Genomic DNA, 17,490 nt, shown 5'->3' on the forward strand with positions numbered 1-17,490 from the left:
TGGAAAGTTTCCTGGCTGTACATGGTGTTTGCTGGTTTGTTTTGCTTTTGAGCTAAACTGGATAACCAAAGTAAAACACATCGCCTATGCCTGACACAAAGTAGCCACTTTGCAAATATTGATGACTGAACAAAGTTTTAATGAATTCTGTAATATCAATTGAATAACTGGTCATGACCTCTTCATAAATTTGATCTGATGAGCTACATCTTATAGTGTTTATCTCAAATATTTACAAGGAAAGCAGTCATAATTCTATACTAGTTTTAGTTCCCATCAGAAAACAAATATATGACTAGATAAAGAAACAATTAATATTAAAAAAGGTATTTCCCTTATGTTTGAGACTAAAGCAAAAAATGTTTGTTACAAAATTTAAATTTTGACTAATGCATTTCCTAATATAACTTATTTAGATAGTTTGATTGAACACCATAAGTACTTGGAATCTCAGGTAGAACATGGGATTCTGTTGGTTTGTCCAGCGTTATGCCCTGATGAATCTCAGAGTGATTCAATCAGTCAGTGGAAAAGTATTTGCAAAGCCCCCTTTGGGGAATGGTGAGAACAGGGAGAAATGCAACTTCCCCAAGTTGAATTCTTGATATTCTCACAAGCAGTGTGGATAACCAAAGCTATAGGCTGAGCCCCCAGTCTTGGGGTTTTTCATATGAAACTTAACCCCACAAAGGATAGGTCAAGTCTACTTAAAATTTAGGCCTAAGAGTCACCCCCAAGAGAGCCTCTTTTGTTGCTCAGATGTGGCCTCTCTCTCCAGCCAACACAACAAGCAATCTCACCACCCTCCCCCTGTCTACGTGGGACATGACTCCCAGGGGTGTGGACCTTCCTGGCAATGTGGGCCAGAAATCCTAGAATGAGCTGAGACTCAGCATCAAGGGACTGAGAAAAACCCTAGAATGAGCTGAGACTTAGTATCAAGGGATTGAGAAAACCTTCTCAACCAAAAGGGGGAAGAGCGAAAGGAGACAAAGTGTCAATGGCTGAGAGATTCCAATCAGAGTCCAGAGGTTGTCCCGCAGGTTATTCTTATGCATTAAGTAGATATCATCTTGTTATTCAAGATGTAATGGAGAGGCTGGAGGGAACTGCCTGAAAATGTAGAGTTGTGTTCCAGTAGCCATATTTCTTGAAGATGATTGAATAATGATATAGCTTTCACAATATGACTGTGTGATTGTGAAAACCTTGTGTCTGATGCTCCTTTTATCTACCTTGTCAAGAAACAAGTAGAACATATGGAATAAAAATAAATAATGGGAACAAATGTTAAAATAAATTTAATTTGAAATGCTAGTGATAAATTAAAGTAAGGGGAAAGGGGTATGGTATGTATACTCTTTTTTTTCTGTTATTGTTTTATTTCTTTTTCTGTTGTCTTTATTTCTTTTTCTGAATTGATGCAAATGTTCTAAGAAATGATGAATATGCAACTGTGTGATGATATTGAGAAATACTGAACATATATGTAGAACCGAATTATATGTTAATGTTTTTGTTTGTTTGTTCTTAATTTTTTTAATTAATAAATAAATTTTAAAAAAAAGTATTTCCCAGATGAGGTAGGCAATGACTTGGATGAAGGTGAATGTTCATCCTTGTATATGTACATTCTGAGTCATTCAATTAATTTTGTTTTTCTGTTCAGAATAGTGATAATTTAAATTGGAAAAACTGATTTGATTGTCCTCCCAAAACCTCTCATTTTGTATATGCCCTGATTTTCCCCTTTTGCAGTGTTTTTACTTTGTTCCTCAAAGGAAAGGATATGGATTTTGGATCTACCTTCACTGCAGATAACAACAGCTGGCTCTTATCACATGGTTACATATCAAAATATTTATTCCTATTCAACTAGAGTAGAGGTGTGGTGACTTTATCACCCTAATACAGGTTTCCTTTGACTCTGGATGGGAAACATTTTTTATGCATTTACTCATATCATTAATCTTTCTCCATTTTCTTTCCTAGAAATAAATTGAACAGGTCAAACACTTATGGTTGAAAGAAATCACTATTTGATTTGTTATATCTTGAGGCCAGTGTAATAATTTGCCCAGACTAATTGAGCAAATATTATAGAGTATCTCCCACATTCCAGACACTCACTGGGTATGGTTAAAGTAGCAAGCCTTAATGTAACATTTCTTACCCTCAAGTAATGACCAATCTGAAAAGGGAGTCACTACATCAATAGAAAACTGCAATAGAATTTGACTTGTGATTCCATGTCCAAGGAAGGATAGATAACACATTCTCTAGCATTATGAAGAAGTTTTGGTTACTTGCACTGAGTAATTGCATAATAGTTTAGTTGAATACTGAGCATTGACTATAAGCTAATGGAGTTTAGGGGTGCTAAGCATTATTTCTTTGCAAGTGAAATTTTGAAAGTCATCAGAAGAGCAACTTAAGCCTAAATCAAGTATAAGTAATAAAAATTAGAGCAGAAATCAATGAAACTGAAAATAAAAACAGTAGAGCATATCAACAAAATAAAAAACTGGTTCTATGAAGATATCAATAGAATTTATGAAGTACTAGCAAGTCAAATCAAGAAACAAAAAGACCATATACCAGTATGAAAATGAAAGGGGGAAATCAGCCCATTATTAATCCCGTGTACATTGAAAGAATAATAACAAAATATTATTATGTCTCAAAATTGGCTAATTTAGGTGAAAATGAAATGAACTAATTCCTTGAAAGACACAAACTACCAAAACTCATACAAGGGGATATAAACAATCTGAATAGGCCTATGTTTATTTAGAAAATTGAATCAATAGTTAATGATATTTGGAAAACAAAGCACCATGCCTAGATGGTCTCACTACTAATTCTACCAATCATCAAAGGAAAAACAATATATCAATTCTGCACAATCACTTTCAGAATATAGAATCAGAGGGAATACTTCCTTACCTATTCTATGAAGCAACATTGAACTGATACCCAAATCAGGTAAAGACATTACAAGAAAAGGAAAAATAGAGCAATATACATGTAAAAAACCATCTACAAAATTCTACAAACTTTTATATAATGCTTGGAAATTGTATGCTTTCCTTTAAGACTTGGAATAAGGACATAATATCCTCTCATCTCCCCTATACAGAATTGTTATGAAACCCTAGCTAATGCAGTAAGACTAGAATAAAATAAATAAAATTGTCTTCATTCACAGATAACATGATTGCCCATATAGAAAATTCCAAAGAATCAGGAAAAAACAAATCACTCCTGGACATAATAGGCAAATGTAGCAAAGTTTTAGGATACACGATTAATATACAAAATCCAATTGCTTTCCTATATTCTAGGAAATTACAATACATTTACAATTTGAACTGTTCCTGCTGGGAAAAAAGTACATAAGTATATATATATATATATATATATATATATATATATGTATATACACACATATATACAGAGTCTATGTGGAAAATGATAAAACTCTGATGAAAGAAATCAAAGAATATTTGGAGTGATATTTCCTGTTTTTGGATTGGAAGACTTAATATTGTTAAGATAAGAATTCTTCACAACTTGATTATAGATTCAGTGCAATTCCAACAAAAATCTCAGCAAGTTATATAATATATTGAGAAATCCATTCTCAAAATTTGCATAGAAAGGCAAAAGGCCCAGGATAGCTAAAACAATACTGAATAAGAAGAACAAAGTTGAAGATTCACAATTCCTGATTTCAGTACTCACTATAAAACTACAGCAATCAAGACACTATAGTATTGGCAAAAGAATAGTCACATAGATCAGTGGAACAAGACAGGGAGTCTAGAAACAGATCCACACAAATATGTTTAAAAAGATAGTCTAGAAACAGACCTAAACAAATATAATATTTGAAAAAAGAGCAAAGGCAATTCAATGGGAAAAGCTAATCTATTCAGCAAATGATGCTAGAGTAATTGGATGCTTAGCATCACTTGTGATTAAAAATGAAAATTGAAACAATGAAACACCTCTTGTATCTATCAGAATTGTAAAAGTAAAGACAGATCTGACAATACCAATATTTGGTCAAGATACAAGTTAATATGAACTTTATCTTTTTTTGATTTTTAAAATTAATTTTTAAATTAAAAAATATATATTACAAGGAAGAAACACAAACATTCCCAACATATGATCATTCCGTTCTACATATATAATCAGCAATTCACAATATCATCACATAGTTGCATATTCGGAACTTTATCTTTTATTGATAGTGGGGACACAAAATAGTAAAGCCATTGAAAGACAATTTGGCAGCTTCTTAGAAAGCTAAACATGACCTACAGTAAGAAAAAGAATCATATTCTGAGTTATTTACCTAATGATTTGAAACTTTGGGTATACATGAATGTTTATAGCAGCTTTATTCATAATCACCCCAAACTGGAAGCAGCCAAGATGTCTTTGATAAGTGAATGAATTATGTTACATCTATACAGTGATAGAAATGAGCAATCAAGACATGAAAAGACATGGGTGAATCTTAAATGCATACTAAGTGAAAGAAGTTAGTCTGGAAAGACAACTTTTCTGTATGGTACCACTTATATGACACTGTTGAAAAGATAGAACCATATAGATAAAAAAATGAAAAGAAAGAAAGAAGAAGATCAGCTGTTTTCAGGAGTTCAGGGAAGGTGAAGAGTTTAATAGGTGAAGTACAGTGTATTTTTTTAAAGGTGTTGAAGCTATCCATATAATATCATAATTGTGAGTATATGACACTATGCTTTGTCACAACCCACTGAATTTACAGCATTGAGAGTGAATCTTAATATATGCAAATTAAACAAAATCATTTAAGACCTCAAGAACCCAGGTCAGAATACAGAATTTGACAAAACAATCTAACTGTGTCATAAATATATGAAACAACCTTACTGAAGAGATTAGGGAACCCAAGGAATTTTGGAAATGAGAGGACACTGTAAAACTAAAGGTAAAAAAATATGTATCTAAGCAATACTAAAAATAGTTCCAAATTTGTAAATTAAAACATGATTTTTTTTCCTACAGGAGTACAAACTAACAATTCTGATGCTGCTAAATATTTACATTGGAATTGAACAACTAAGTTAAAGAGTGGTGGATGTTAGAATTCAGGTTCTCCCTGAGAGAGTGGGAGTGCACACATAAGCAGGGGAGGAAGCTAGAGTGATCTATTCAGTAATAGATTGGGGTTGGAGACATTGGTAGGAACTGATGTTCATCTTACTATAGATACAAGTTATCACATATGAAAATATTTATAGGTATGTGTCTAAATATGGGTTTGTATCTATGCATGCAGTTCATTGCTCGATCAGCTGAGAAGCTTACAAGCAATGCTGTCCCAGAAACAATGGTCACACTTAGTGTCCAGATAATTTGGAGAAATGCCTGATTCTAGGACCAGGGCAAGAAATGTACAAAATGAACTATTAGTGCCAGAACGGGAAGGAAGGAGGGAGGGAAGGGAGGGAGGGAGAGAGAGAAAGAGAAAGAAAGAGAGAGAGAGAAAGAGAAAAAGAGAGAGAGAGAATGAAAGAAAGAAGGCAGCACTTTGTTGAGGTGGTCAAAGTGTCATAAGCACTAGTGGCCAGGAGACATTGTCACTGAGCTCCCAATGGCCAAAGTTGAGCAATATGAGCAACAATAATATTGTAGAATAGCCCAAAGTATAAAACAAATATACGTGAGTCCATACTGATACAAATAAATGACCAAATAAATACATGATTAGAAAGTGGAGATAAATTTCCCATGCAGAAAATTCTAAGTAATTTATATAGATACTTCACCATCAAGGAGGTCAAATGCATATCCCTACTCTGTATGGGTGTCTGATAAGACTTCTTTCCAAGGATTACAGAATGAAAGGGGGAAGAATAAGTGGAGAGACTTGACAAAAATGACTTTAGCCTCGTAATCGAGGTCAACGTCAATAGTTAAAAGTCATGTTGAAATCTGAGAAACTGTCATAGCCAAGAGCAGTCTGAAGAGATGGAATGAATAAATATAAAGTGGTATCATGGAACAGAAAAAAGGACTTTAGTTAACAACTAAGAAGATATGTATAAATTATGGGCTTTAGCAAATAATAAGATATTGATATGGATTCATTAATGGTAACAAATGTACCATAACAATGTAAGATTTTAATAATGAGAGAAACTATGTGTGTCTGGGGGGGGTGTTATCTTCCCAATATTTCTGTAGATCTAAAACTGTCTAAAAATAAAATTTACTTAAAGCAAAACTCATCTAATAGTTCTGAGGTATAATCATGGCAATACTGTAAAGGAAGACCTGAAAGACAGCTACATATCTAGGTTCCTTTTTTCTGCTCCTCTTTACATGTCTGATGACCTTGAAAAAAATCATTCAACATTTTTAAACACCACTTTCCACCTCTCAGCAATAAGAACTACAGCATTCTTTTCCCTAGTTCTCTGGATCGTTTTAAGGATTAATTTATGTAATGAATAGAATAAAGATAGATTTTGTCATGCAAGGGCAGAGAGAGATGACATAATATGAAAGACTCATGTAGAATTAAAAAAGAAAAGAATATAACATAAACAGAAATGGCTAAGTGTGAGTTAGTATGGAGGCATTATAGTTCTGCCAGAGAAGCAGAAAAAGAAACCTCTGTAGTAACATGTTGATGACGTATAAAAGGAACTAAACTGCTAGCTGGGTGATCATGTTCTACTTTGACTTCTGTCCCATACTAGTTTTTATGGCCTTTAGCAGATCACTTACCTTTTCTTGCTTTCCCTTTCTCATGTGTAAGCTGGATATGATAAAACTTTCTCCTGAAGTTTGCTGCCAAAGGGCCAATTGCCCAGTTTTTAGGGAGCAATTGTGTATCCTCAACCAATGGCAAGATCTGTCTCCCACTATTGTTGTGAGAGCTTTGCAGACACAATTCCTATAATTCTTGATGAATTGTGCTCATTTCAAGACCTCCTGTCTTTCAGAAAGGTAAGATTTCTGGGTATCACCAAAGACTTAGCTAATGGTTCTAGAGGTATTTTAGCAATGGTCTTGGACGCATAAACTTAAAAACACTACACTTTATTGAATTTACAAAATCTGCTTATTTTTGGTTGAATTATTAATTTTCAACTACATTCACAATTAATCTTGCAAATTATCTTACAAATTATTTCCAAATGTATGAAATAGCAACTTCATATTGCAATATTCATGATCTTCCTGGCTTCGTACTACACTGCACATGTTTGCTCATCTGTTCTTTCATCATGCATTCAAACATACTCATTGATAAATATGCACCAGAGGGTATCCTCAATTTTGGGATACAAAGAAAATAAGAGCAGACTATGCTTCAATTTGCTCAAATTCTTTCCTGCAGGGAAGATAGTGAAACAAATGGTGCAATAGAGCACAATAGGAGCTTTGTACCCAGTACTGTGGGGACAAAAACAAGAAAATGAAGTTTTATCTGAGATGTTCCTAATAGAATCAGAGGAAATGGGAGGCTTGAACTTAATACAAAGAATGAACCAGAGACTGCCACTTTACTCTTCTCATTTCCCCCAAATCTCTGTTGCATCCATGTCTGATTTCAAGATGTTTGCTTAGGTTGGAATGCCCTCCTGTTTCTCCAGGAAATGAAATTCTAATTATTCTTACAGGCTCAGTTCAAATATTATCTACTGAAGGAAATATTTCTAAAATATCCTGGTAGATTAAGACTTCCTTCCTTAGAAACCCAAGTACACTTAGTTTTCCAGCATGTCTCTGTGAGCTGCCATGAATGGTCTCTATTCTCCCCACTAGGTGGCAATTCAATAACAAGGTGTGCTATTTCTCAAGTCTTCCTAACTTCCTTTGCTTACAAAACCATCATGCTTTCCACACACTGAATGTGTATTAATGGCTTAAGTTTTTTTTAATTTTATCAGCTCTTTCCAGTAGAGTGTGAGTTCTTTCAAGAAATTCACAATGATATAGGGTGTTCTCATTTATTTATTTTTAAAATATATATTCAGAACCTTGCAGTGTAACTGACAAAGTAAGCACTCAATAAACATAAAGGGGTGAGGAAGAGAGGAAAAGAAAGGAATGAAGAGAGGGAATGATGGTCAAAGAAAAGGAAAGATACTTATATCAGACATTTCCCAGTTCTTAGGAGGCATTGAGGCATCAAGGAATAAGCTAAGGGGCTATTTATATCTTGGATTGGACTGAGGCCTGGAAACATGTGCTTCATCAATATGAAACACACAGCAGACAAATTGATCTAAGGCAAAATATTAGCAAAAAAAGGCACATAATCTGAACTGTCCATCCGAATAACTGAACAAACAAAAGTTTCATAGAAACAGTCATACATAAAAGCAAGTAGGAAGCTGGAGAAGACAGCAAGAGGTAATATTTCAAGCAGACCATGGTACTAGCAACCTGCTATAGAACTTATTATGACTCTCAAAACCCAGGACAGAGTGCCTGGAATTTAGTGTTATTAGGTGGGAACCAATAGGACCATTGAAAATAAAGACTATCAATAACTGAATGAATAGGGAATAGATGGATGGTGATTAAGGTAAATAGGGTAAGGTTAGCCAAGGAGTCTTCAAGGGAGGGGTAGCAAAACTTCACATCTTTAGATCATAGATACTGGACAATTATAATGAACTTAAACTTTAAGCAACCAATAATATTTTCTTGTAATAATTTTATCTCTATTTTTTCCTTTAGTTTCTCTCTGTCTATTATCTATAATATATATATATATATAATAGTTTATGTAGATCTAGAATATTGACTTTAAAAAGTCTGTAGAAAAGAGGATTGGGTTTTATGATTCATTTATTTTAAAAACTAGTGTGACATACTATTTTAAATGATTAATTTACTTATTAGAGCAGACACATCTAAATTATATCTTCCTCTTGTCTGATGCTGTCAGGCTTCTATACGATTTTTTTTTTTATTTGACAAGTTGTAGGTTTACAAAAAAATCATGCATAAAATACAAAGTTTTCATACACCACCCTATTATTAACACCTTGCATTCAAGTGATATTATTGTTACAATTGGTGAAAACACATTTTTATAATTATACTATGGTTATAATTAGGGTGCACTGTGTTGTGAAGTGCCATGGATTTTTTTTATTGTGAAATATATATTCAAAAATGATAAATTTCAAAATATATTTTAACAATTAATTGTAGAACAAATTTCAAAGTACAGTGTGGTTTAAAGTTCCACAGATTCAGGCATTTTCTTCTATCTGCTCCAAAACACTGGAGACTAAAAAGAAATGTCAATATAATGACTCAGAAGTCATGCTTATTTGTTAAATCCTATCTTCTCTGATACAACTCCTCCTTCTCCTTTGATCCTTTTTCCATTCTTTAGGAATATTTGGGCAATGACCATTGTAACTTTTTCACGTCAAAAATGGATGTCAATGTTATAGATAGGGTAGTGGGATGCAACTGGTTGGTGTTCTTGGAGACTGATAACTCTGGGTTTCGGAGCGTATCTGGGCTAGGAACCATTTGGAGATTTTAGGTTTCTCAGAAATAAACTTAGTGGGTGTATTAGTTAGGGTTCTCTAGAGAAACGGAATCAACAGGGAACACTTGCAAATATAAAATTTATGAAAGTGTCTCACGTGACCGTAAGAACGCAGAGTCCAAAGTCCACAGGGCAGGCTGCAAAGCCGATGACTCCGATGGATGGCCTGGATGAACTCCACAGGAGAGGCTCACCAGCCAAAGCAGGAATGGGACTTGTCTCCTCTGAGTCCTCCTTAAAAGGCTTCCCATGATTGCATTTAGCATCACTAATTACTGAAGACACTCCCCTTTGGCTGATTACAAATGGAATCAGCTGTGGATGTAGCTGACGTGATCATGACCTAATCCTATGAAATGTCCTCATTGCAACAGACAGGGCAGCGCTTGCCCAATCAGATGAACAGGTACCACAACTTGGCCAAGTTGACACCTGTCCCTAACCATGACAGTCCACCCCTTGTCAACTTGGCATATATATATCACCTTAGACCATACTTAATTTCCAAACGAAAACAAATAAGCACACATTTTTTCTTTTACCTGACAATACTCAACTGTCCTGCATATAACTGGAAACACATTAAATCTCTCCAGAATAGTGTGCAAATCCTTGGGCAACATTCATTCTTAAACTTGATATCTTACAACTTAAATAGTATAACACGAACAAAACAGCATTACAGTCCTCGTTTCTGTAACTGATCACGTGGTCGAACTTCATATTTATCACTACCTTCTTCCACTACCCATTCCATGTTCCCTCTACCCTCAGCAAGCACTTCAGCTGGCTGTGGTTCTTTGCCTGGTGGGGTGACCCAAACCTTCATTCCTGAAGTCTCAGAGCCATTAGTGGTCCTGCCTGGATTGTGTTGTTGCAGTTTTCCATTGATTTTAATCACAGGGTATGGTAGTACTAATAGACGCCCCAGGGGATCTCCTATATTCCAAGGAAACTCTTCTTTACCTCCATTATGTAGTTGCAGTCCTACTTCCTTCTGATAGTCAGGGTCAATTACCCCAGACAATAATGTAATCCCCTTCTTGGTGTGTTGATCCAGAGGCATAAGTAGCCCAAAGTGACCAGGTGGCAATCTTAACTTCCAGTTCAGTGGTATCACTGTTGTTTCTCCTGGAGAAAGCACACCCCGTTTTGGAACTAAAACCTGTAGACCAGCAGAACTCAGGGTAGCAGGGACAGGAAGCAAAAATTTTCCTAGTGGATCACTAGGAGTAATAGTGAGTGGCACCACACCCATTTCCACCCCTTGGTTCCTGGACCTATGGATCCTGGCTATGGGAGAAACAGCACCATACAGCGGACGCTGATTCAGAGCATACACAGCTTCCTGGAGAACATTACCCCAGCCTTTCAAGTTTTTGCCACCTAGTTGGCACCGTAATTGAGTTTTCAAAAGGCCATTCCACTGTTCTATCAATCCAGCTGCTTCTGGATGATGGGGAACATGGTAAGACCAGAGAATTCCATGAGCATGTGCCCATTCCCGCACTTCATTTGCTGTGAAGTGTGTTCCTTGATCCGAAGTAATGCTATGTGGAATACCATGACGATGGATAAGGCATTCTGTAAGCCCACGGATAGTAGTTTTGGCAGAAGCATTGCGTGCAGGGAAAGCAAACCCATATCCAGAGTATGTGTCTATTCCATTTAGAACAAATTGCTGCCCCTTCCATGAAGGGAGTGGTCCAATGTAATCAACCTGCCACCATGTAGCTGGCTGGTCACCTCGGGGAATGGTGCCATATCGGGGGCTAAGTGTGGGTCTCTGCTGCTGGCAGATTGGGCACTCAGCAGTGGCTGTAGCCAGGTCAGCCTTGGTGAGTGGAAGTCCATGTTGCTGAGCCCATGCATAACCTCCATCCCTACCACCATGACCACTTTGTTCATGAGCCCATTGGGCAATAACAGGAGTTGCTGGGGAAAGAGGCTGACTGGTATCCATAGAATGGGTCATCTTATCCACTTGATTATTATAATCTTCCTCTGCTGAAGTCACCCTCTGGTGTGCATTCACATGGGACACAAATATCTTCATGTTTTTAGCCCACTTAGAAAGGTCTATCCACATACTTCTTCCCCAGACCTCTTTGTCACCAATTTTCCAATTATGGTCTTTCCAAGTCCCTGACCATCCAGCCAAACCATTAGCAACAGCCCATGAGTCAGTATACAAACGCACCTCTGGCCAGTTTTCCTTCCAAGCAAAATGAACAACCAGGTGCACTGCTCGAAGTTCTGCCCCCTGGGAGGATTTCCCCTCACCACTGTCCTTCAAGGACACCCCAGAAAGGGGTTGTAATGCTGCAGCTGTCCACTTTTTGGGGTACCTACATATCATGCTGAGCCATCTGTAAACCAGGCCCGAGTTTTCTCTTCCTCAGTCAATTCACTGTAAGGAACTCCCCAAGAGGCCATAGCTCTGGTCTGGGAAGAGAAGGTAATGTGGCAGCAGGAGTGGAAACCATGGGCATTTGTGCCACTTCTTCATGTAACTTACTTGTGCATTCAGGACCTGCTCTGGCTCTATCTCGTATATACTATTTCCACTTTACAATAGAGTGCTGCTGTGCACGCCCAACTTTATGGCTTAGTGGGTCAGACAACACCCAACTCATGATAGGCAACTCAGGTCTCATGGTAACTTGGTGGCCCATGGTTAAGCGTTCAGTCTCTACTAAGGCCCAGTAGCAGGCCAAAAGCTGTTTCTCAAAAGGAGAGTAGTTATCTGCAGCAGATGGTAAGGCTTTGCTCCAAAATCCTAAGGGTCTGCGTTGTGATTCTCCTATAGGGGCCTGCCAAAGGCTCCAGACAGCATCTCTATTTGCCACTGACACTTCCAGCACCATTGGATCTGCTGGATCATATGGCCCAAGTGGCAGAGCAGCTTGCACAGCAGCCTGGACCTGTCGCAGAGCCTCCTCTTGTTCAGGTCCCCACTCAAAATTAGCAGTTTTTCTGGTCACTCGATAAATGGCCCGGAGTAGCACACCCAAATGAGGAATATGTTGTCACCAAAATCCAAAAAGACCAACTAGGTGCTGTGCCTCTTTTTTGATTGTGGGAGGGGCCAGCTGCAGCAATTTATCCTTCACCTTAGAAGGGATATCTCGACATGCCCCACACCACTGGACCCCTAGAAATTTTACTGAGGTGGAAGGCCCCTGTATATTTGTTGGATTTATCTCCCATCCTCTGACACGCAAATGCCTTACCAGTAAATCTAGAGTAGTTGCTACTTCTTGCTCACTAGGTCCAATCAACATGATATCATCAATATAATGGACCAGTGTGATGTCTTGTGGGAGGGAGAAATGATCAAGGTCTCTGCGAACAAGATTATGACATGGGGCTGGAGAGTTGATACACCCCTGAGGTAGGACAGTGAAAGTATATTGCTGACCTTGCCAGCTGAAAGCAAACTGTTTCTGGTGGTCCTTACTAATAGCTATTGAGAAAAAAGCATTTGCCAGATCAATAGCTGCATACCAGGTACCAGGGGATGTATTGATTTACTCAAGCAATGATATTACATCTGGAATAGCAGCTGCAATTGGAGTTACCACCTGGTTGAGTTTACGATAATCCACTGTCATTCTCCAAAACCCATCTGTTTTCTGCACAGGCCAAATAGGAGAGTTGAGTGGGGATGTGGTGGGAATCACCACCCCTGCATCTTTCAAGTCCTTAAGAGTGGCAATAATCTCTGCAATCCCTCCAGGAATACGGTATTGCTTTTGATTTACTATTTTGCTTGGTAGGGGCAGTTCTAGTGGCTTCCACTTGGCCTTTCCCACCATAATAGCCCTCACTGCATGAGTTAGAGAACCAACGTGGGGATTCTGCCAGTTGCTCAGTATGTCTATGCCAATTATACATTCTGGAACTGGGGAAATAACTGCAGGATGGGTCCGGGGGCCCACTGGACCCACTGTGAGACGAACCTGAGCTAAAACTCCATTGATCACCTGGCCTCCATAAGCCTCCACTCTGACTGGTGGGCCAGAGTGATGTTTTGGGTCCTCTGGAATTAATGTCACTTCTAAACCAGTGTCTAATAATCCCCGAAATATCTGATCATTTCCTTTTCCCCAAATGCACAGTTACCCTGGTAAAAGGCCGTCAGTCTCCTTGGGGAAGACTTAGAGGAAGGTTAACAGTATAAATTTGTGACAGTGTAACAGGTTTCTCCCCCATAGGGACCTGGCCTCCCCTTCATTCAAGGGGCTCAGGGTCTGTAAACTGTTTCAAGTCTGGAAATTGATTAAGGGGCCGTGACTCTGTGTTTTTGTAGTTCAGGTTAGACTTCTGTTCCCTTGACCTAGAACTCTTTTGTTCATACAGCTCCAACAAGAATTTAGTAGACCGCCCTTCTATTGTATTTCTAGGCACCCCATGATTTATTAGTCAATGCCACAAATCTCTGCATTTAATATAATTTTGATGCCTCCTTAGAGTTTGTTGTCTATTATAATAGCTGCGTCTACCCTGTCTTTGGTGATTAAGTGCTGCCACCTGGCTTCTGCCAACTCGGGATCCTGTCATCCCCATTGTGTTTAAGGATTCCAGCTCAGTGACAGAAGTTCCTATGGTAATATCTGACCTACAGAGAAGTGCAACCACAGAGCTCTTGAGGGATGATGGTGCTAGTCTCACAAACTTATTTCTCACTGTTCTGGTAAAAGGTGCATACTCTGGACATTCCTGGGGTGTAAGAGCAGGCTTTGCATGATAAATCCACTCTAACATCCCAATCTCTCTAAGCCTCTGGATCCCCTCATCTACATTATACCAGGGCAGTTCTGGCATTTCAACCTCAGGTAATGTTGGCCACCTTTTGATCCATGTTTCAACCAACCACCCAAACGAGCTGTTAACACCTTTTCTGACTGCTCGAGCTATAACATTGAATGCAGAATCTCTGCTTAGTGGGCCCATATCAATAAATTCAGCCTGATCCAGCCTTATATTCATCCCACCATTATCCCACACTCTTAAAATCCATTGCCACACATATTCCCCTGATTTCTGTCTATATAAATTGGAAAACTCACACAGTTCTTTTGGAGTATAACGTACCTCCTTATGTGTGATACTTTGTACCTCACCTTTAGGGGCCTGTTGGGACTTTAGTCTAGTTATAGGTCTAGAAGAAATGAGGGGTGGTGGGGGTGGGTCATGAAAAGAATTAGAAATATCTTCCAAGCTATTTGCTTCAGGGCTTTCATTTGCAGTTTCATCTGGTGAAACAGGATTAATAACTCTAGGGCTAATCCCTTCAGGAGGAGGTTGGGTGGCCAATTCCTCAAGGCGGGCTGGAGGTGGGGCGGCTATGTCCTCAGGGCAGACTATTACAGGGTTATCTAAAGAAGGCTCAGCATGGTCTAGGGTTTCAGCCTCACCCCCAACATCATTATCAATCCATATGTCACCATCCAATTTTTCAGGGTCCCACTCCTTTCCAATCAACGCCCTCACTTTAACGGCAGACACCATGCAAGACTGAAATTTCAGTTTACATTGTAAAGTTGCTACTCTAACAATAAGATTCTGAGTTTGATTTTCAGAGATCTCAAGTCTACAGCTACAGGAAATAAGATTTTCCTTCAGGATACTCATAGAAACCTCTACATCTTTCAGACGTCGCTTAAGCTTCTTGTTTGAAGCCTTAATCCCATCCCTTTCACCCTTCAGTGTAGACAGTGTATCTAACAGCAACCAACCAACATCTCTATAACTCTTATTTCTACAAACTCTGTAAAGGTGTCAAAAACATTATCCCCCAGAGTCTGGCTTCGTACAAGCGAAGCATTAGGAGAATCGAATGATGATATTTTGACTATCTCCTTTGCCAACTCAGTTCATGGATTGGGAGTGTCATTCTGATTACGAGAATCAGAGTCCTTAGTATCTCTGAGTCCAGTCAGAGTAGAAAACCATTCATGAAAACCTATTTTTAAGATTCTGTTCCTTAAGAACCACTCCTGGTACCAAGATGTATTAGTTAGGGCTCTCTGGAGAAACAGAATCAACAGGGAACACTTGCAAATATAAAATTTATGAAAGTGTCTCACATGACCGTAAGAACGCAGAGTCCAAAATCCACAGGGCAGCTGCGAAGCCGATGACTCCGATGGATGGCCTGGATGAACTCCACAGGAGAGGCTCACCAGCCAAAGCAGGAATGCAACCTGTCTCCTCTGAATCCTCCTTAAAAGGCTTCCCATGATTGCATTTAGCATCACTAATTGCTGAAGACACTCCCCTTTGGCTGATTACAAATGGAATCAGCTGTGGATGTAGCTGACGTGATCATGACCTAATCCTATGAAATGTCCTCATTGCAACAGACAGGCCAGTGCTTGCCCAATCAGATGAACAGGTACCACAACTTGGCCAAGTTGACACCTGTCCCTAACTATGACAGTGGGTATTCCAGTTTGCTAGCTGTTGGAATGCCACACACCAGAGACAGACTGGGTTTCAATAAAAGGGGATTTATTTAGTTAACATATAGTTCTTCAGAGGAAAGGCGGCTAACTTTCAACTGAAGTTCTTTCCTACATGGGAAGGCACAGGGCAATCTCTGCTGGCCTTCTCTCCAGGCCTCTGGGTTCCAAAAACTTGCCCCGAAGTGATTCCTTTCTGCATCTCCAAAGGCCTGGGCTGAGCTGCGAGTACTGAGATGGGGTATCCTGAGCTGCTTGGGCTGTGCTAAGTCGAGCTCTCTCATTTAAGCACCAGCCAATTAAATCAAACATCATTCATTGCAGCAGGCACACCCTCCTAGCCAACTGCAGATATAATCAGCAGCAGATGAGGTTCACATGCCACTGGCTCATATCCACAGCAACAGAACTAGGCACTTTCACCTGGCCAAGTTGACATCTAAATCGAACAACCACAGTGGGTTAGACTTTTATAGAGTATCAGATGCAGCTCTGAATATTCTTTAAGGTTTATTGTTGGTTGGGGCTTGGAATACCATGGCAATTAGCAATATCTAGTTGAAGCTTGCATAAGAATAACCTCCAGAATAACCTCTCTACTCTATTTGAAATCTCTTAGCCACTGACACCCTGTTTTGTTACATTTCTTTTCCACCTTTTGTCAGGCTGACATTGTTGATCCCACAGTGCCAGGGCCAGGCTCCTCCCTGGGAGTCATGTCCCACATTGCCAGGGAGACTTAGACCCTTGCATCATGTCCCACGTAGTGGGGGAGGGTAATGATTTTTCTGGTAGAATTGGGCTGAGAGAGAGATGCCACATCTGAGCAAAAACAGTTTCTCCGGTAGTAACTTTTAGGCTTAATTATAGATAGGTTTAGCTTCTCCATTACAGAAATAAGTTTCATAAGAGCAAATGTCAAGGTCAAGGGTTTGGCCTATTAACTTGGGAGTCCCTAATGTTTGAGAGAGTAAACATTTCCCTGGGTGGGAAAGTTTAATAGTTCCATATTTTTTCTCCAGTCCCTCAGAGGATTTTGCCAATACTTTTTAGTTATCTGCCTAACATGCTCTGTAATGTATCCAGGTAGTATATTAAGCTATGTAGAATTGCAAGACCTCATTCTCAATTTCAGGTTCTTTGTGTTTAGGTTGTGTGCTACAGAAAATTTAGGTTTTGGAAATATAAACCTCTCCTTCTTTGGCCTCATACAGGAGGTGAAATTCTAAAATGCAGACAGTACCATTTTACCCTGCATTCTGATCTACCTTAGTCCCAACCCGATCAGCTTTGTTCTTATCTTTAATTGAAGTCTGATTTCTTTTTAGGCTTTTTAAAGTTGTTGTGTGTAGGAATGCTGACTTTCAGAGCTGCAGAAATCCTACTCTGAGTCTTAAGTGTCACACAGGTATCCAAAGTTTCCAAGGGTTTTTAAAATTA

At 38.7% G+C, this 17,490-nt stretch overlaps 1 protein-coding gene across 15 annotated transcripts in view; it reads left to right on the forward strand.

The window, feature by feature from the left end:
- The window catches only part of LOC143663472 (uncharacterized), a 275,238-nt gene that overhangs the window by 176,640 nt on the left and 81,108 nt on the right, over positions 1–17,490 (forward strand). The gene's annotated exons all lie outside the window — the stretch shown is intronic.

Source organism: Tamandua tetradactyla, chromosome 19 (assembly GCF_023851605.1).
Source record: "Tamandua tetradactyla isolate mTamTet1 chromosome 19, mTamTet1.pri, whole genome shotgun sequence".
Lineage (NCBI taxonomy): Eukaryota > Metazoa > Chordata > Mammalia > Pilosa > Myrmecophagidae > Tamandua > Tamandua tetradactyla.